Below are 22,269 nucleotides of genomic sequence, written 5' to 3' on the forward strand. Positions count from 1 at the left end.
ATGGTGGCGCGGCAGCGACGAGGCGAGAAAGAGCAGGGAGAGAACAGAGGTGAGGCGCAGAGCAGGGAGAGAGCACCGGCGAGACACAGAGTGGGGAGAGAGCGGTGGCAAGACATAGAGCGGTGGGAGGGTGTTGGATTTTATAAAGCGCGTCGGACACCATGCACCAAAACTAGCGCGCACCCGACAGCTTTTCCCCGCACAGGCGCGATCCTTTCCCGACGTGCCTGCTATCTCTACTCTCGTCTCTACTGTTATATTTATTTCATATTTTATATTTATCTCTAATCTCGTCTCTACTATTATATTTATTTTATATTTATAATATTTATCTCTACTTCTCTACTCGCTACTCTTTTTCTACTTTCTTTTTTCTTTCAAAAAACAGAGTTGGTGATGATGGTGTGCCTGCATCCTGCAATATAGGCCATCCGGTTTATATCTGATGGTTAGGAAGGAAACTATGGCAATTTTGCAAAAAGATACCCACACCCATCTCCATATTTTCAAATAAGGCCTTTCCTCGTTCATCCTTTTCTCCTACAAGATATAAACTACTCATACAAATGCCTCTTGATGTTCCGTGCAACGCATGGGCATCTTGCTAGTTCTAAAAAACTTCCCATAATTTTCCACACTACTGGTTGTAGATGAAGAACCTACCCAAGCACAGCGCGATACAGGAGTGACGCACAATTACAAGCTGATATTCTGTTGGACAATGGAGGCTATAACCAACTACTTTTACAGGAACAATAGCAACCAGGAAATTTGAAGGGTAGGTATGAACAAAATTGGAACTGCACATGTACTGCTAAGTTATTCAATACACAGATTACAAATCGAGGAGGAGAATGATGGTCGCGGCGGGCTCTGTGCATCATGGTCGGCAACGGGAGTCAATTCATTGTCCACGACGGTGGTGCTTCTGCGCTTGGCGTCGGCTTCCGAGAAGCAGATCCGAGACCGTGGAAGACGGTGCCGGGGAAGAGGTTCCATGTACGAAGATGTCAGGACCCCGATTCTAAGTCACACCGATCTAGCCTGTAACACCTCATATCACTTTGCGGCCTCACGCACAGTATCCCCACGGGTGTCGCCTTACCATGGCCCAGGAGCGTTTGTGCCTTTTGGCTCACGTATATGATAGTGTCGCTAGCATCCATATGATAGAGAACCCGAGCCGACATGACTAGTCGTGAACCTAAAGTGGCACTAACTTACGGGGACAGGCATACATGAATCAACATCGAGCATGTCGGTCAGCACCGTGTGAATCCGGGCTGTAGCAACTGGGCTAACAGGACTCCGGGAACCCGGGCTGTAGGAGGCTAGCAGGACTCCGGATGTCACCGCGTGACATTTCCCCTAAGGGACAGACACAAGAACGAAGTGAATCACATGCCAGCCAGTCTAAGTGTTCCAGAGCAGTAGTGCTGGGCTAGCAGAACTCTGGTGAACTAGGCTATAGCATAGTACTATGGCTCATGGAAGCACAAGACTACATTTCCCCATAAGAGAGGCTACCAAGGATGTACAACTAGGTTGTCGGATCCCACGCATACCAAGCATTTTAATCATACACACAATATGCTCGATATGTGTAAATACAACATGGCATCACAACATAACTCTACGACTCAAGTATTTATTCATTAGGCTCCGAAGAGTCAGACATTACAAACATGGGTCTGATGACCCAACATACAAAGCATACAAGCAACAAGAGGAAGCATAAACATGTCTGAGTACAGACAACTACAAATGAAAAATGCTGAGAAGCCTGACTATCTACAGGACCCTCCCAAGGGTACAAGATTGTAGCTGAGGTAACAAGCTAAACGTCGAAGTCCATGGAAAACCACTAGCGAGACTGAAGTCTCTCTGCAAAACATAAATTAAGCAAACGTGAGTACAAATGTACTCAGCAAGACTTACATCAGAACTAACTACATATGTATCATTATCAACAAAGGGATGGTGGGGTTTAACTGCAGCAAGCCAGCTTTGACTCGGTGGCTATCCTGAACTACGATTGCAAGTAACTCTTTTGCGGTGGCTCACATGAGTCCACATATTCACCATATCAATACACCACTATGGATCCGCTCCCGTCTCCCTACGAGAACGCCATCCATAGCACTCACGCTTATCTTGCGCATTTCAGAGTATCCACTTTCACTTGTCTATGAACGATGCAAGGGGTCCAAGTTTCCATCTCCGAGGAATCCGGCTATTCGAATAGATAATGATAACCCTGCAGGGGTGTACTTCTTCACACACACTCTCGCCACTTACCACCATGTACACGTCGTGTACCTCGGCAACCTTCAAGCGGAAGCCTGGCGAGGGAGTCGGCCATGACCTGACTAACCACACCAGTCTCTCATCCAGGTTTATCGCCTATTAGGGTTCCATCCGCAAGGAGATCCGGCTGGGGTGTCGCTCACGGCCCCAAATGATTTGAGCAGGGTTCCCAAGCCCACCATCCGGGTGCCACTTGGTACACCGTGCCACTGTGCCTAGTCTGTCCCAAGCCCACCTATACCGGGTGCCACTTGGTAGACTACTAACATTACCTACAAACACCAGAAACTAGTTGTAACTCCTGGACAGAGATCGAGTTGGTTAATAAGTCGAGAGGGGTCGAGTTACCGGAACCCAATGTGTGGTAGTAACTGTTCATGGATCACAAACACAGAACTCAGTTCCTGAGGACGGCTGCAATGAGACAACCCACCATGTACTCCTACATGGCCTCTCACTGCTACCTTTACCAAATCATGTTCACACACTTAGATCTCAACGGCAGGACATGTTCACCACGTTCCAATTCATTCCCGATGAATTAGACCTGACTCAACTCTAAGCATTAGCAGGCATGACAACAAGCATGCATGAGTAGGAACATCAGGGCTCAAACAATTCCTACTCATGCTAGTGGGTTTCGTCTATTTACTGTGGCAATGACAGGTCATGCCGAGGAAAGGGGTTCAACTACCGCAGCATGTAACAGTTGAATCGTTGTTGTCCTAATGCAGTAAAAGAGAGCAGGAGCGAGAGAGTGGGATTGTATCGGAATGAACAAGGGGTTTTTTCTTGCCTGGCACTTCTGAAGATAGTATAGTTCTTCATTGGTGTCATCGATCATATCGTCGGAACCACGTCTATCGAGAGGGGACAACACCGGTAAACAAGATAGAACACAATCAATGCAATGCAACAGTATGATGTATGATCATGACATGGCAACATGCTGGTGTTTGGGCTAATGCATCTAGCAACCAGGTTAAATGAAGTTGGTTTGAACCAAAGGATCAAATTCAAACTCCATGTAAGGCATTTCAAATGCCAGTTATTGATTTGTCCAATTCAGCAGCTATAAGTTGTTCTAACATGCATGAAAATGCCACAGTTCGATATATTGGATTTTTCTGATCATTTTTCAGAAATAAATTATTTCATTTGGAGTTATGGTTGATTTTCTATGATTTTTAGAAGTTTTGAACATTTTCTGAAATTTCCAATTTATTTAGAAATATGATAATTCCAGTAAATGTATTTATGACGTCAGCACTGCATCACTGTGACGTCAGCAGGTCAACTGCGCTGACCCAGGTCAAACCTGACCTGTGGGTCCCGCATGAAAGTGTCACAGTGCTTGCTAGGGTCACTGACGTGTGGGGTCGGTCAAGGGCCACGCCAGCAAGGTCAACGCTGACGCGTGGGGCCACTGTGATTAGCTAAAACTAAATAGGAACTAAACAATGGTTAATTAAGTTTAGAAAATAAACTAAACTAATTTAACAGGGTCTGGTCCCATATGTCAGTGGCACAGGGGAGGTTAAATCCCGGTCAACTGGGGTCAAACTCGCCGGAGTTGACCCGCGGCTCTCGCCAGTGAAGCCCGAGATGGCGGAGGAGCTCGGGATTTACCTAGAATTGACCAAATCGGCTTTGGTTTGGTCCTATGCGTAGCTGGCGGAGTTCCGCATCAAACAGTGGCGGCGGGTAGTGCTGGGGTGGACGGAAAGTGGCCGGCGGCGAGGTTTGGAGGCGACCAGAGATCGGGCTAGGTCGGGCTCGACACTAGGGTGCGCGGGAGGAGGAACTGGTGGGAGCTGCGGCCTCCTGGGAACATGCAGAGCACGCGAGCGTTCTCGAACATGAGCTGCTGCGGCTGTGACCACGGCTACGCCATGGCCGGCGACGAGAAGCTTTTGGCCTTGATGGTTAACCCGGCTACGGCACATGAACGGCGAGAAGAATAGGGGGAAAAACGGGCATGAGCTCACTGCAGTTCTGTTGGTGCAGCTGGCGAGCTCGGGGACGGGCTGTGGATGGAGAATCGGTGGCGGCGGGGACGCTACGGTGCGTCCCAGCTTGCCTGGCTTGGTGGAGAAGACGAGTACGACGTTGTAGAGCTCGTGGGAACGATGGCGGGGCGAGCGGGTAGCTGTGGCCGTGGTGGTTCTCGTCGGCGGTCATGGTGCGTCCGGACGGTCACGGGAGAGAGAGTCAGAGAGGGGATGGGGATGAGCAAGTGGTCGAGGAGGGCGAGGGGGAGTGTGTGGCGCCCTTGGGTGCCTCCAGCAGCGAGCAGGTAAGCAGGAGCTAGCCTCGCGCGTGCACACACGTGTCGGGCACGCGCTCGTCCCCCTGGCAGAGGAGGAAGACAACAGGGGAGGAGACGGTGGTGGGCTAGGCCACCAGGTGGGCTGGCCAGCTGGGCTGCGACAGGTAAGCCATGTAGCTCTCTCTCTCTATCTTTTATTTCTGTTTTTCTATTTTCTGTAATTGTGTTTGGCTTTATTAAAAAAGCCAGAGCATTTCCAAAAAACATGCAACTGATTGTGGCCACTGTTTGGAATATTTCCAACAGTAAACATTTCAGTCTGTGATTATTTGGGCATTTAATATATTTTATAGGATTTAAATGCCCAAATGCAAATACTATATGATTTAATTCAGTGACCCCCAATTGACCTAGAAAAATGTGCAATATTATTGGCAGAGGTTCAAGACCAATCCAAAGATGATGAACATTTTTGGGAAGGCATTTTGGGTTCATTGAAAATATTTTTATTTGAACCTAGTTGAATTCATTTTGATGCTAGGGTTTGGTCAATCCCCATTTCAACTTAAATAGAATTTAATCATGATGCAATAAGATGTAAAACACCAAGCAGTACCAGAAGCTAGGGATGTGACAGACGACGATGGTGGACCGGCTCCAGTGCGGCATACGAGGTCATCGATGAGGCATTTGCGCTGCGGTGGATGCGTGCGCCGATGGAGAAGGGGAGGAGAACGAATGCTGTGGTACCGTGGAGATGTCTATTTTGGCGTGGGGATAGAAAATGGGGAGTATTCAGGTGTACTACTCTGGGTGCCGGGGTGGGGTTGGCGTGGTAGGGTGAACCTGAAGTTACGAAAACAAGCCCCTACCAAGCGTAATCCATAGACCTGTTCCAAAGGTTATGATGGTAACTTCACACCGCTCGAATCAGGGTCGCGGGAGATTTTCCCGCCGACCTCAAAATTTTGTGACACTGAACTCCCCGTGTGGCATGTTGGGTGATTGGGCTAAGCAACTAGCGAGTAGTACTTGTAACTACTAGTAATCCCTCTGATTTTATTAACTCTGCATATTAGGTTTGACCAAAGTCAAACTTCCTAAAATTTGACCAAGTTTACAGAAAAATATAAACATTTACCATATCAAATATGTATGATGTGAAAGTACATTCAATAATGAATCTAATGGTATTTATTTGTTATTGTATATGTTAAATTTTTTTGTTATAAACTTTCTGAGAGTTTACAAAACCTGACTTTGACCAATGCTAATACGCGGACTTAAATAAAAACAGAGGGAGTACGCATTTGTTTTCTTAGTTTGTAGTCATTTGTTGTAATTGTGAAATAAATATATTAGGCTACTTACTTCGAATGTAATGGTCTATACAATTCAATAGTTACAGTCATTGTTGAATTCCAAGATGTATACGAGGTCTATAGTACTTCACAATATGCTCAAACTCACATAATCCCAATCAAATGAGAATCTAAATGCATTTCATAGTTATTACTTTGTAGGATGTAACAAAACCAACCATAACTTTAAATCATCCATTATAAAAGCAACATTTTGAACACATCCCAGTGTGTGAATGAAACGTGTAGAGAGAGCTTGCGAAGATGGAGCAGATAGGGCGGGAAAGATTGTTTGTATGTGGACAAGAGAGAGAGAGAGAGAGAAGTTAGGTCTATGAGATAGATGGATACATGTAATATACGTGAGATGTGTGTGCATCCGGATTCTGTAGACATGGAAGGAGAAGAGACAACAGGTTTGATGAGAGAACTGAAAAACATGGACGAGAGGGGAAGGATCTCGTGGGTTGAGGGATTGATAATTTTGTGCGGGAGAGAGAGGGTGTCGGTGTACTAGAATAGGGGTACCCTAGTACCCCGAACTTGTGCACGGGCAGTTGCAGCACCCCGCGGCAAGGCTTGCCGGGCGAACGCCAAGATCCTCCGTGGTTCCCTTGGAGCCATTCAAGAACAAAGTATTTAAGCTCAGGACACAAGGCCCCGGCAAGAGGAGCTTGCCGGGAAGGCCAACCAAGGCACTCCAAGGAACTTGCCGCGACGCGCCACGCGCTCCGGCAAGGCAACAAGGCCCCGGCAAGAGGAGCTTGCCGGGAAGACCAACCAAAGTACCTCGAGGCCCGGTGAGCGACAAGATTCCGGACCCGACAAGATAACAGCAGCGGCAAGGCGCTTGCCGCGGCAGGCGGCCACTTTGTGCCCACACTCCAGCGCATCCACCAACGTGTCGCCCTGGGGGCCTCTCCAGGCGCGCGTGGCGGGAGGCTGTGCAGCCAGCGGTGCGCAGTGGCATGCGAAGCTGACAAGATCGCCATCGTGGCGTACGGTGGCGCCCCTAACGGTCCTTTTCTGCACTATTTGGGTGACTCAGACGGGCATTTAATGCCCTTGTCCCCTGCCGTCAGGGTTAGGTAGGGTGCACTATACAAGTAACTGTACCAACCACCTCACTTTTTACATTTGTACCCTTCTCTGCGTTGCCACCTGTCGGTGACCCCTTTAGCGTATAAAAGGAGGCCCATGCGCAATGTAGAGGGGGTTCGGAGGTTCGTGAGGTTCGACTACTTCGAAACCCAGAAAAACACTACGCTCCCTCTCTGGAGCAAGAACACAAGATAATCAAACAAGCAGCAGTAGGAGTGTTATCTCTCCGGAGAGCTCCGAAGCTGGGTAAACCGCTCGTGTGCTTCGCCTCGATCTACTCTTCGTGCGATCTCCGCCCCCCGCCGAACAGAAAGGGGCCCGGTCCGCCGGCCCCATAGGTGTTCGTGGATTCAGTTTCCCCGACATCTTTGGCGCGCCAGGTAGGGGGCGTCGAGATTGTGTGAACCTGATCCGGCGTTCACACGAGCTAGATCTTCATTCCCTTCATCAACATGCCACCAAAGAAGAAGACTTCGGCGACAGCCGCTCCGTCCACGTCACTTCCGCCACCGTTGGAGCAAACGGGTGGTGGAATGGACGCCGGCGGAAGAATGGACGTCGACGAGGAAGCTTATGATGCTGCCAGGTCCAAGGACAAGGCTGCACAAACCTCGGCGACTGTACATGTTCCGCGCCACTCTCAGGAGGCGCAAGACCAACAGCGTCATGGCACTCACAGTGCCGTACGCGTGATAGGCCAAGACCAAGCTGGTGGATCTCGGGGCGCTCAAGACCAGCATGCACGCCAGCATGCTGGCACGAGTGGGGCATGGTCGCCTGGACGGGATACTGCTCCTTCTAACATAGTTAGAAGTCCGAGCACGTCCCGCTCCTCGCGCCGTCCGCCACTACCACCCACCACTCCAGCAGAAGCTTTGGTGCGAGCTCAACTGCTCCTAGATTACCCTCCGATGACGGACAAGATCGATGAATGGAGGTCCAACATTCAGAGTCTCATCGGCTACGCCAACGGCGACACTCCACGGCGGCCGAGCGCATCGCCGCCGCGGCAGGGTTGCCGGGCGCGAGCCGGTGGCGACGAAACAGGTGGAGGTGCAACTACCATGCAATCACCACCCAGAAGGCCAAGATCGCCGACTCGCCGGATCCACCTCGACAGCGACTCCACCGCATCGTCGGATCCACGAGCTCGTCGCGATCAGCGCCAAATTCTTCATGATCGACAACAAGAAGACGCTCGAACTCGCATCGAGCGCCAAAGAGAAGCGCGATGTCAATCCGACAAGCGCGTTGGGCCCTCTGTTGACATGCATGCGCCAGGGGAACCAGGCGATCTGCCGTACGCGGTAGGTTGCCCTGCGTTCACTCGTGAGCTGCGACAGGTCCAGTGGCCCAGCACGAAGAACTTCAAGCCAGACATACCGGAGAAGTACGACGGCAAGACGCATCCATCGGAGTTCCTCAGCATCTACACCATTGCGGTGCAGGCTGCCAGGGGACGGGATGGCAAGATCCTTGCCAACTACTTCCCGCTGGTGCTCAAGCCCAACGTCAGATCCTGGCTCATGCACTTGCCGGACAACTCCATATCCTCTTGGGCTGATCTGTGCCATCAGTTTGTCGGCGCCTTCACAGGCGGACACAAGCCTCATGGCCAGGAGAGTGATCTTCATCTGCTCGCCCAGAAGGAAGGAGAGCCCCTACGCAAGTACATTCAGAGATTCAGCAGTGTGCAGCATAACATCCCAGACGTCCACCCTTCCGCGGTGATCAGCGCCTTCCATCAGAACGTGCGAAACCGCAGGATGCGGGAGGAAATGGCGATGTGCAAGATCAGGGACGTCAGTGAGTTATATGCACTGGCCGACAGGTGTGCACGTGCTGAGGAAGGGAGGAGACTCCCCGGAGAGAATGTAGGAGCGGGAGGATCTGACAGTGAAGATGCTGCCCCAGCAAGGAAAAACCAGCGGCGGAACAACAGGAGGAGGAAAGGCAAAGAGGTGCTAGTTGTTGAGCAGTCCGGCAACGGTGGTGGCGCCAAGAAAGCCAAAGCTGGTGACTCCGGCAAGGAGGTTGCCGCGGAGGTGGCGGTCGCCAACAAGCAGGACGGCACCAACAAGCAGTATTGCAAGATCCACCGTACCAAGGGCCATGATCTCTAGAGATGCAAAAAAGTCGAGCAGCTTGTTGAGCAACAGAAAGCTGAATACGAGCGGCGCGACAAGGAGAAGGCCTAGGAAGGTGCTGGGGGATCCGGCAAGAAACGTCCCGGCCGAGGAGGACGCCGCGGCAAGGCCAAGCAGTGGCAAGGAGACAGACCTCCTCGCGTCCGTGACAAGGATGAAGATGATGACGACGATGAAGACATGGATGATGAGGAGACTGATGAGCAGGAGTTCCAGAAAGCCACAGATGTCTTGTGCGTTGACGGTGGTGCTTCTCTGCATACCTCGCACCGTCAGCTCAAGCAGTGGGTGCGGGAAGTTAATGCAGCAGAACCACCCGTCGAGTCACGCAAGCCTCTGAAATGGTCCAGCACGCCTATCATCTTTGATATTGAGGACCACCCTGATCGCATAACTGCGGTCGGGTGCTTGCCGATGTTGGTGTCACCAACAATACGCAACCTCAAGGTCACTAAGATGCTAGTTGACGGCGGGGCCGGCTTGAACCTGATCTCCTCCACGGTGCTCCAGAAACTCCAGATCCCTGACAGCAAGCTCGAAGAGACCGGTACATTTCAAGGAATCAACCCGGGAAGGAGCAAGCCGAAGGGAAAGATCATGTTGCCGGTAACATTTGGCAGCGAGCTTAACTTCAGGACTGAGAGGGTCACATTTGATGTTGCTGACTTTCCATTACCTTACAATGGAATCCTTGGCCGTCCGGCACTCGCCAAGTTCATGGCAGCCTCTCACTATGCATACAACGTACTGAAAATGCGAGGCCCGATAAGTGTCATCTCTATCCCTGGCGACAAGAAGGATGCTCTTATCTGTGCTGACAAGATCTACCGGGAAGCAGCAGCCGCAGTAGAACGCAAGACACTTGCTGCTGAAGCTCCCGGGGGGAAGAAGAAGACCAAGTCCGGCAAGAGCTCTGATGCCTACTCCGGCAAGCGCACCTCTTCGGAGTGCTGCGCTACCGTCGAGGACGCACCATCGAGCTCCACTGGCAAGTGTAAGAAGGCAATGACAGATCCACCTGAGACCAAGAAGGTGTCCGCCAAGGAGGACGGCACTGGTGGTACCTTCACCATCAGCGCCACTCTTGACCCCAAATAGGAAAGCGCGCTTGTTGCTTTCCTGTGGGCAAATGTCGACGTGTTTGCGTGGCAACCGTCTGATATCCCCGGTGTTCCCAGGAAAGTAATTGAGCACCACCTTGCCGTCTGTCCTCATGCGCGGCCCGTCAAGCAGAAAGTCAGGAAACAGGCAGTGGAGCACCAAGAATTCATTGCAGAAGAAATCAAGAAGTTGGAAGCAGCAGGCCTTGTCAGAGGAGTGCTCCATCCCACGTGGTTGGCCAATCCTATTGTCGTGCGCAAGGCTAACGGGAAATGGAGGCTTTGTATTGACTTCATTGATGTTAATAAAGCTTGTCCCAAAGACCCATTTCCCTTGCCGCGCATTGACCAAATTGTTGACTCCACAGCCGGATGTGATTTGCTTTCATTTCTTGATGCATACTCAGGATACCATCAGATCTTCATGGCAGAAGAGGATGAAGAGAAAACCGCATTTATCACCCCGTGTACTGCTTCGTACGGATGCCTTTCGGTTTAAAGAATGCTGGTTCAACATTCGCAAGGGTAGTCCACCACGCTTTTGAGCCGTAGATGCACAGAAATGTGGAAGCCTACATGGATGACATAGTGGTCAAGAGCAAGAACAGGGCGACCCCGATTCAAGATTTAGACGAGACATTTGCAAATCTGCGCAAGATCAACCTCAAGCTTAACCCCGAGAAGTGCGTGTTTGGAGTCCCTTCCGGCAAGCTTCTCGGGTTCTTCGTGTCTCAGTGGGGAATTGAAGCCAATCCCGACAAGATCAAGGCCATTGAGCAGATCGAAGCACCAAAGCGCGTCAAGGATGTACGAAGGCTTGCCAGTTGCGTGGCTGCTCTCAGCAGGTTTATCTCTAGATCTGCTGAGCGCGCCCTGCCATTTTTCAAAATTTTGAAAAAGGCAGGTCCAATAAAATGGACTCCGGAGGCGGAGGCTGCGCTGCAGGACTTGAAGAGATACCTGTCCTCCACTCCAACACTTGTCGCACCTAAGCCACAAGAGAAGTTGCTGCTGTATATAGCGGCAACCAATCAAGTGGTTAGTGCTGCGTTAGTGGTGGAAAGGGAGGCAGATGATGAGCCAGCAACCACAGCAGATACATCCAGCGACAAGCAAGGGGCTTCGCCGACAAGCTCTGGTCCCGACAGAGATGGATCCGCGCAGGAGCATGATAAGATGCAGAAGAGAATGGTGCAGCGTCCAGTTTACTTTGTCAGTTCCCTTCTACAGGGCGCTAGATCAAGGTACTCTGGTGTGCAGAAGTTGCTTTTCGGCCTCCTCATGGCCTCGAGAAAGCTACGCCATTACTTCCAAGAACATGAGATCACAGTTGTCACTCGCTTTCCGCTGAAGAGGATACTGCAAAATCCAGAAGCGACAGGCAGGATTGTCGAGTGGGCGCTGGAACTGTCAAGCTTTGGCCTCAAGTTTGAGAGCACTTCAACTATCCAAAGCAGAGCATTGGCAGAGTTCATAGCAGAATGGACGCCAACACCAGATGAAGAAATTCCAGAGACGAGCATCCCCGTCAAAGAAGCAAGCAAAGAGTGGCTGATGTACTTTGATGGTGCCTTCTTGCTGCAAGGCGCCGGTGCGGGTGTGCTGCTTGTCGCGCCCATCGGAGAGCACCTCAAGTACGTAATCCTGATGCACTTTCCCAAGGAGCAAGCAACTAACAATACTGCAGAGTATGAAGGATTGCTTGCCGGTCTCAGAATCGCAGCAGACCTTGGGATCAAGAAGCTCATTGTCAGGGGTGACTCATAGCTTGTCGTCCGCCAAGTGAACAAGAACTACCAGAGTCCATTGATGGAAGCATATGTTGATGAAGTGAGGAAACTAGAAGAGCACTTTGACGGCCTACAGATGGAGCATATCCCAAGAGCTCAGAATGACATTGCTGATGGCCTGTCAAAGTGCGCCGCACTAAAGTTACCTGTGGAACCAGGGATCTTTGTGCTCAAGTTGACTCAACCATCCGTAACACCATCAACCGGACAAAGCAAGGAGAGGAACTTGGTTTCTAGTGACTACTTTCCGGCAGAGCTCCCCGAAGCCGCCGCCAAGAAAGTCCCCAAGATCAACACCAAGGATGCTGAGGGGCAGTCCGCTCCGACAAGCCTTATGGCTTGTTCCGTTGAAGCAGACGCTCCCGACAAGTTTTGCTCTGGCAAGCTTGCCGGGGAACATCAAGCTCCGGCAGGGCCGCAAGTCCTTGCCGTAGAAGCGGATGTTCCCGCAGCAGCAGATGTGCCTTTAGTCCTTGTTGTCGAGCCACAAGCTCCAACATGGGCACAGCAGATTGTCCATTTCCTTCAGACAGGAGAACTTCCCGAAGAGCAAGAAGAAGCGGAAAAAGTAGCCCGGCAGTCAAGTATGTACCAGTTTGTCGATAGCATACTATACAGAAGAAGACTCAACGGTGTGAAATTGAAGTGTATTTGCCGGGAAGATGGACAAAAGTTGTTGGCAGAGATACATGGAGGCATATGTGGCCACCACATTGGCGCAAGAGCACTTGCCGGCAAAGCTTTCCGGAAAGGTTTCTTTTGGCCGACAGCCCTCCAGGATGCAACTGCACAAGTAACCAAGTGTGAAGCGTGCCAGTTACACTCCAAACAGATACACCAGCCAGCTCAAGCTCTCTAGACGATCCCTTTATCCTGGCCATTTTCGGTCTGGGGGCTCGATATCCTCGGCCCTTTCCCCCGAGCTGTCGGGGGCTTTGAGTACTTGTACGTCGCAATCGACAAGTTCACAAAGTGGCCGGAAGTGCAGCCAGTGAGGAAGGTGACAGCACAGTCAGCAGTCAAGTTCTTCAGGTCAATTGTTTGCCGTTTCGGGATCCCTAACAGGATCATCACCGACAACGGCACGCAATTCACGAGCCGCACCTTCATGCAGTACGTCCAAGACTTTGGCGCCAAGGTCTGCTTCACTTCTGTTGCTCATCCAAGAAGCAACGGTCAAGCAGAGAGGGCAAATGCTGAAGTGCTGCGCGGGCTCAAGACCAGAACTTTCGACAGGCTGCGCAAGTGCGGAAGAAACTGGATCGAGGAGCTGCTGGTGGTTCTTTGGTCGATCAGAACGACGCCAAATCGAGCCACTGGCCAGATGCCTTTCGCCCTAGTCTATGGAGCAGAGGCAGTTCTCCCCACGGAACTCGTATACGGATCGCCTCGAGTGCTCGCTTATGATGAGCTTGAGCAAGAACAGCTGCGACAAGACGACGCGCTGCTCCTTGAGGAAGATCGTCTTCAGGCTGCTGTACGAGCTGCTCGATACCAGCAAGCTTTGTGCCACTACCATAGCCGCAAAGTTAAGGCCAGAACCTTCGAGGAAGGCGACCTTGTTCTTCGGCGCGTTCAGTCCGCCAAGAATTCCAACAAGTTGACACCAAAGTGGGAAGGCCCTTATCGGGTGAAACGAGTCACAAGGCCCGGCGCTGTCCGCCTTGAGACCGAAGATGGCATTCATGTGAGAAACTCCTGGAACATAGAACATCTTCGTAAGTTTTTCCCGTGGGGCGCGGTTGCCGGAACCCGTTCCGGCAACCACCTTTTGTACAAGTCTTGCCGCTGTTGCATGTAATCCTTTGTACAAAGCCGGGCGCAGATCCCGTGCATAAGTAAAACCCCATGTGCTTCGCACAACTTGTCCATTTCATGCATTAGTTTCTTTTTTGCATGCGTTATCTGACACTTTGTGCAGCACCTACATCCGGTAAGCAATAACGAGTCGAAGGCCTCCATATCATTATTTTCTCTTCTTTCTTCTTTTTCAACAAAGGAAAAGAAGGTTCCCTCGCACACAAGTTTGCCGGGGGGAAGGATAAGATTGTGGTATGGACCAGGCGTCGCTCAAGCAAAGTTTTGCCTTGCCGGGAAGCAAACGACAGAAAAGATAAGTTGCCAAAGTTTGAGCAATCGGTTTTTAAATTTTTGAGTTATCTTCCTCGAACGACCCTGCTTTGTATGGAAAACCTGTGCGCGGAGGAACCAACTCGTGGCTAGTTGCACCCTTACTTTGTTTTGAGTCCGCTCAACAACTTAAGTGTGTTGCATCTAGTCGCGACAAGGTTTATTGTCGGAAGCAGCGCCGCCAGCAGGCTGCTGACGTTCCGCACTCAGCGCTCGCGGCTCGGGTGCCTGCGCCGACAAGTTCCCTAGAAGCGTAGGGTAAAAACATACAAAGGAAGGAATCTAGTAGAGGAAATAACATAGCAATTGATAACAAAAATAAAGTTATATTACAAGATAACTTGTTGCAGCTCTAACAGACTGTTTTCATAACATGATTAGCAACGACAAGGGAAAAGAAGAAATGGGCGGCCTAGTCTACGCGGTCGCCCTCAACCCTCTTGATCTTGCTCACCTTGTCCACAATGGGTGCGACAAGGGCCTTGAGTGCGTCCCGATCGGCGTCTGGCGGCAAGGACTTGAGGACGTTGGTGAAGCTGAGGCCTGGATTGTGGAAGGCCACCTTCATCAGCACCTTCTGGAGAACCCCGATGCAGATTTTGCGCGACTCGTCGGCCAGCTGCTTTGGGATCCTTTCCCGGAGCTGCTGGAGTGCCGTCGCCACGCCCTTGAAGAACAGGCTGAGCTTGGCGCTGGGTTGGAGATTCTCGTCGGAGGGATACCCAAAGTCCTCCATCCCCAGCTGCGCTAGCTCCTCGTTGATGACTGCAGCAATATTCACCAGACCCTCGGTCCAGTGCTCCACAGTATCTCTGAACGAGTTCTGGGTAACTGCGATGCTCTCCAGCAGCGCCTTGTCAGCTTTGACCTTCTCCGACAAGGTCTTCTCCCGCTCCTTGGCGGCCCCCAGCGTCTGCGTCAGCGTGGCCAGCTTCAACTCCAGCTCTGCATTGGAATCCTTGGCGGCGCTGAGCTCCTTGCCCCTCTCAGCGAGAAGACCTTGCAGCTCACCGTGGGCGACACCATCCTTCTCACGTTCACGCTTGAGCGCGGCAAGCTCCTCGCCGCTCTTCCCGATGTTGGCCTCCAGCTGTGCCACCTTCTCCTCCAGCTCTTTCTTGGCGGCCTCTGCGATTGCGGCAGCGTCCTTTGCTTCCTTGAGCGCCCCGCCAAGTGCTTGCTCGCGCTCGGCAAGCTCCTCCTTGTAGCTGTCGAGGTTGGCCTTCCGCTGCACCAATTCGCCTTCTCGCGCGGACTGCTTCTCGGCGGCCAGCCTTTGTTCCTCCTCAGCTTCGGCCTTCTCGAGAAGGAAGGCCGTGCGCTCCTCGTCGAGTCGCTCCCGCTCCTGTGCCAGGGACCGGAGAGCTTCTTGATTGTGGCCCCGGAGCTCCTCCGCGCGCTTCTCCATGTCAACTCCCGCCTTCGCGACAAGCGCTTCCCGGGAAGCCAGCTTGGCTTGCCGTGCGCGGTAGAGTGACAGCAGCTTCCGCAGCAGCTGCTCCTCCTCAGGCTCGCCACTGCTGCTGCTGGGCGCGTCGACCAACGACAGTCCGGCGGAGGCGAGCACCTCCTCATCGAAAGTTTCCCCCTCGACCGGCGCCCTGGAGCTCGACGCCCAGGGTAGCTTGATGAAGATATCATCGCCGGCCTTCAAGTAGGCGCCGGGCTGGGGCTCCTTGGAGCCCGGCTCCGCAGCAGCGGCAGAGGGATCGGCGGTCGGCGCAGCGCCTGGCGCTCCTGCGGCCTCAGGGTCATCAGTGCGATCGCCCGACCCCTCACCGGCTTCTGCGGCGGCAGCCTTGGCGGCCTCCTCGCCAGCGGTCTCATCAGCACCGGTCCCTTCCTCGCCGGCGCCCTCTGTCTCCATTGGCTCAGCAGCAGATGGGTCTGAAGAACGAAGAAGGGAGAAAAATCAATCAAAAATCTGAAGAAGAAGAACCCAAGGGAAAGTTTTTGGACAAGTGAATTACCTGCGCTAAGATCTGCAGTTGCGGTCTCGGCCGCTGCAGGATCGACGGTGCTACCCCTTGCCGGAGAGCGCTTCCTTACTGGGAACTCCTCCCTTGGCGGCGTAGTCGAAGCAGATGGCACTTCGGGACCAGCTTCCGGGCGCTCCTGATATGGCTGCTCTGCTCCTACACAAATCAACAAGCAAGATATCAACAAAGGAAAAAGCACTCATGCGCGCCCGACAGCAGAAAGCTAACTATGAACTTACGCTGGGGGCTGCTTTGAGGAGTGGTTGCCGGGTCCGTCAAGGTGGCCTCGGACCCACCCCCTGCTGACACGGTGGGGTCATCTTCGATGACAATCACTGCGGCATTGGCCCTCTTCGCCGCTCTCTGGGCCAGCGTCCTGAAAAGAAAGGAGTCCAGATTGAAGCAAGTCAGTTACAAGATAAAAACAGCAAGATTGAAGAACTACAAGAGCACCAAAGAAGCTTACTCTTCTTCCTCCTCGTCGGAGCTGAGCGCGGAAAGATCGAAGTCCGGCTCCCCTCCGGTGCGGCGAGGCGGAGGAGTAGGATCCCTTGCCCGCTTGGCGGGGGCGGTGGCGGTGGCCCAGGAAGATCCCGCTCCAGTTGCCGCTGCTGCGTGAGGCGCTCCCGCGGCAACATTGCTTGCCGCGGTAGAGCGTGTCGCACGGCTCGGCGGCTGTTGACGCGGCTGCCTCCCCGCTACGTCCGCGGCCCTGCGAAGACGCCTTCTTGGCGGGGACGGGGGCTCCGCCTGTGGCAAGTTTTCTGAAGGCTCGGGCTCTTCCTCGCCGGCCTCGCTCGGCTCAGCTTCAGAACCGGCAGGCTCTTCCTCACCAATAAACTCCGCGCGCTCAGCGAGGTTTGCCGCCTCTGCCGCCTCCGCCTCCTCCATAGTGAACCCGAACGCGCCCGCTGCAGCTGCGGCCGCAACCTCTTCCACCCTAGTGGCGATGCGCTGCAGCTCCTCGTCGGTGGTGTCACGGGTGAGGCTCCTCTGCTCGTCAGCGCGGACCGGCACTTCTTCCAAGTTGTCGAAGAACGCTTGCACGACGTCGTCCGCAGGCTCTTGCCAAGTTGGAACTATTCCGTGTGAATCGCACAACGGCATCATGGCGCGGATCCGGTCAAGCGAGGAATTATTGCACAATGGAACCACGCCCCTCGGCAGCTTGAATGGGTGCTGGGGATCGCGTTTGGACAACTCCAGGAGCATTGCATCCAGCTCCATGACGGTGAAGTTGTAGTTGAGGCCCGGCCGCAGCCTCATGATGTCCGCCGAGTTCTTGAATTCCTAGGCGGGCCTCCCCCTCTCCTGCAGGGGGGCGATGCGGCGGCGGAGGAAATCTGCGCCTACAGCACCTACAGTGAGCCCGGCAAGCCTGAGGCGAAGGATCCTAGTGATGGCGATCTTTAGCCTCTCGTCTTCCGGGGCCACGTTGCTCCAGTCATTGCCGCGCACTATTGGAGTTTGGCGCACGGCGGTGAAGGGCTGCGGATTCTCCTCGACGATCTAGCACCACTCCGCTCTCCACTCCTCCCACTTGCTGCGGAGCTCACCCTCCAAGTACGCCTCCTTGCCGACTCTCGAGATCCAGGCGATCCCTCCGGCAAGCGGCTCTCCTCTCTCTACCCGAGGTATGAAGAAGTGGTGGAAAAGGGCAACATTGGGGTGGACTCCGACAAAGTTTTCGCCCAAATGTGCGAAAACTGCCATGGTCAGAACGGCGTTGGGGGTGAAATCAAGGAGGCGGAAGCCGTAGGTGTTCATGATATCGCAGAAGAACTCCGAGAAGGGCGGGCAGAGCCCGCAATAGAAGAACAGCGCGAAGAATGGGTACCCGTTTGGAGCCAGTTCCGAAGCAGCGGCCGGTAGTACCCTCGTGCGCGGATGCGCCCGCGTCTCCGTCGCCCAAAAGAGGTAGAAGTACTCCCTCAGCTCCTTCACGCCGAGCTGGGGGGAGAAGATCGCCCGCTCCTTCCGCAGCGCCGCGAGCCGCTGCGCCTCGGCCGACTTCACGCCCTTTCCCTTGTCGGCTTTCGGAGCCATGGCGGAGGTTGTGGCGGAGGTCGACCGTGTTGGTGATGCTGGTGGCAATGGGGGGTGGAGCGTTGCTCTACCGGCTTCGAGGAGAAGGGGGGAGCGGCGGAGGTATGTGAAGATGGAGTAGTAGCAACCAGCGAGGGGGAACGAACTGCCCCTGTTTCCCCTGCTTATAAAGAGGGACGGGGCGGACGTTTCGCCCTGCCGAATAAAGAACCACCCATGATCTCTCCCACGACGTCGCATTTAACGCGTGCCGTTAGGGGAGAGCGTGGTGGATACGGAGTGAGATTCGGCGTGGCCTAGTCCGCGTGTGCCCGTGCCCTGTCTTGGGCCTGGCCCAACATCGCTCGGCACCGTGTCTGGCCCAGGCCCGGGGGCTCCTGTCGGTGTACTAGAATAGGGGTACCCTAGTACCCCGAACTTGTGCACGGGCAGTTGCAGCACCCCGCGGCAAGGCTTGCCGGGTGAACGCCAAGATCCTCCGTGGTTCCCTTGGAGCCATTCAAGAACAAAGTATTTAAGCTCAGGAGACAAGGCCCCGGCAAGAGGAGCTTGCCGGGAAGGCCAACCAAGGCACTCCAAGGAACTTGCCGCGACGCGCCACGCGCTCCGGCAAGGCAACAAGGCCCCGGCAAGAGGAGCTTGTCGGGAAGACCAACCAAAGTACCTCGAGGCCCGGTGAGCGACAAGCTTCCGGACCCGACAAGATAATAGCAGCGGCAAGGCGCTTGCCGCGGCAGGCGGCCACTCTGTGCCCACGCTCCAGCGCATCCACCAACGTGTCGCCCTGGGGGCCTCTCCAGGCGCGCGTGGCGGGAGGCTGTGCAGCCAGCGGTGCGCAGTGGCATGCGAAGCTGACAAGATCACCATCGTGGCGTACGGTGGCGCCCCTAACGGTCCTTTTCTGCACTGTTTGGGCGACTCAGACGGGCATTTAATGCCCTTGTCCCCTGCCGTCAGGGTTAGGTAGGGTGCACTATACAAGTAACTGTACCAACCACCTCACTTTTTACATTTTTACCCTTCTTTGTGTTGCCACCTGTCGGTGACCCCTTTAACATATAAAAGGAGGCCCATGCGCAACGTAGAGGGGGTTCGGAGGTTCGCGAGGTTCGACTAGTTCGGAACCCAGAAAAACACTACGCTCCCTCTCTGGAGCAAGAACACAAGATAATCAAACAAGCAGCAGTAGGAGTGTTATCTCTCCGGAGAGCTCCGAAGCTGGGTAAACCGCTCGTGTGCTTCGCCTCGATCTGCTCTTCGTGCGATCTCCGCCCCCCGCCGAACTGAAAGGGGCCCGGTCCGCGGGCCCCATAGGTGTTCGTGGATTCAGTTTCCCCGACAGAGGGATTGGTAATTTTGTGCTGGAGAGAGAGAGGGGGGGGGGAGGAGGAGTCAATCAACCGTCGTCAAATCATCCTGCTTCCAATTGGCCATGCATTCTCTAGTGCAGTGTGGTCGCTGTCTTCGATCTCCTCGATGACCTCTTTGAAGGTTGAGGTGTTGTGCATGCTGGGGTGCAGAGAAGCACAAGCGAGAGTGGTCACCATATATCCTTGGATGGGGATGAATTGTGTGCTCGGGGGAGGGGGAGTGTGTGTGTGAGGTATTGAGAGAAATCAAACCTTTGGAGAGAAATGTGTGTGTATGTGACGGAAAGCTACATGCTAAATAGGGTTTTCACTAATAGATTGTGCGTGTGAGATAGAGAGCGACGTGCGGGCCTTGAGATGGGAAGGGGCCGGGTGAGGGTGTCAAAATATGTGCGTTGATGCATGTGTTACATGCTATTGTGCGAGGGACGGACGAATCGAGAGAGATGGTTGTTGTGTTATGGATGCTCCTCTCTCTCTCTCACACACACACAAGTACATATAGAAGACTATTCTCTCATGTATACACAACGTATCGGCATCTTTCTATGTCTCACTCATGCATGATCATTTGCACATTCACACCTCTCTATGTCTCTATCACATGCACACTGTCTCCACATTGCCCTTCCGCCACAACACACATATGGACACATACACATGTTCTCTCTCAGTCACACAAACAAAATCAGCATTAAAAAAACAGGGCGCACCTAAAACGTCCAAATCCAAATAAACACAAGGAGCTAAATTCAAATATATGGAAATATTGTAGCGTCAAGAACTTTTCCAAAAAAAAAGTTGAGTAATATTCGGGGATTGTTTTCACACACAAAAAAAGGTTCGGTGGGTGTTCTTCAAGCACGACACGGTGACGCACCGTTCGATCAACCGCGCGGCCGCGGTTCACGCGCTTGCACAGGATTCCGTATCGTGGCTGTGGTAACTAATATAAGTGTTGCCTCAGTCTAATGTTTACGTGTACTAGTACGGTTTTATTTTAAGTTTGACCAACCCTATATAAAACTAAACTAAGCTCCCATACGCACACTCATCAATATGCCCCGCCGTCGTTGTACATACCGGCACCTACCTGATCTGGCCAACCATTTCTCGCCCATCACCACCATGTCGCTACCATCCCTATACCATCAAGCCAAAGGCTCGCCTGCTCACGTCGTCTGCAGTCCCTCCTCATGATGCCGCCGCGCTGCCAAGCACACGAGCAGCTTGCGGAGCCGTGTCTATGCACGCAGCGTACGAAGAGGAGGACGAGCGCGTGCTCCGGCACGCCGGCGAGGAGGAACTAGCATGTCATTGTCGTCTTCGTCCGCGTGGAGGAGGCGCGCATGTTGGCTGTCGCGGCAGAAGCCGGTCTCGCCCGCGCCGAGCCCGCAAACTGGGTGCGGATGCGGAGTCTACCTTCGAGACCTTGAATGCCACGTTGATCCTGCAATCTGAAGGAGCAATTTGGGTCAGTCGACTCTTGCGAGCCGTTGGATGCAACATGGATGGCTAGAAGGGCTTCTTCAACCTCCGAAATTAATGCACTGTTCATCTTCTCAGCCCGCCACATGCCTAACCGCCTGCCGCCGCTACCCCGCCCTCCCCTGAACCGCCTGCCACCGCCATGCTCCCCCACCCCCGCCATCCGTTTAACCCCGGGCACGATCCATTTTTCAGGGGAACTGCATTCCACACCCAACACTCATAAGATAGATCATGGGCACTCTGCCACCCTAATATAGATACTGGGTAGCTTCTCTGCCGTCTTCTTCCTTCGCTCCATCGAACTTCTTTCACAAATTGACTAACCCACATTATACGACTAGTACGAACGTATTAAGTACAATAGGAACACGAAGATACGAGCAGTAGTACCAACTGCAAGAAGAACAGTAGTAAGACATAGTACTAGTACTACTGTACCTACTAAAGAGTTCAAATAACGAGAAAGAACATAAACATAGTTCTGCTGGGGTCTCAGCACAACACACCCCTGAAATAAAACTAAGCAACTAGTTCATTTGACACTGTAGTAGAACCGGCATGAGCGACGACACTACCACCTTACTCAGAGTCCGAGTCTACATCCTCGACTTTGTCCTCATCCCTCTACCTCTTCCTCTTCGCTGCCTCTTCTTTGCTTGAACCGGACACTAGGCTCTGCTTCTTCATTCAACCCTTGTAGATATTTAAACAAAGGTAGGCATCCATTGCTGCGTACATGATGTGATCTTCATCTATTGTCTTCGACTCCCATTCATGATGAAACTCGTGGTGAGGTCTCTTCAGTTTATCATACGAAGGATCAATCATGGCTACTGCCAAGGTCAGCATTGAAGGCTGAGAGGAGGACACTAGGCTTGCCTTCTGGAGATCAAGGGCTGGCCTACAATGAGGCCTATCCGACCCAGGACATCCCTGTCGTTCCTAAAGTCTATAGTAATGAATTTCAATCTTTTGTCCTTGAGGAAGTTCTTAAAATCCCGGCACTCAACGTCGGCATGGCATATGTGGTAGACCAAGCACACGTTATGTACGCAAACCTGGATCACGGCGGGCTTCTTCTTCTTTGCCTCCTTTAGAATCTTCTCGCTTCCCAGGACTGTGGTGTACTCAACATCTAGCCCAGCGACCCACTCATCCTTTGAGTTTTCGAACATACT

The sequence above is a fragment of the Triticum dicoccoides genome, chromosome 4A (assembly GCF_002162155.2).
Source record: "Triticum dicoccoides isolate Atlit2015 ecotype Zavitan chromosome 4A, WEW_v2.0, whole genome shotgun sequence".
NCBI classification, from domain to species: Eukaryota; Viridiplantae; Streptophyta; class Magnoliopsida; order Poales; family Poaceae; genus Triticum; species Triticum dicoccoides.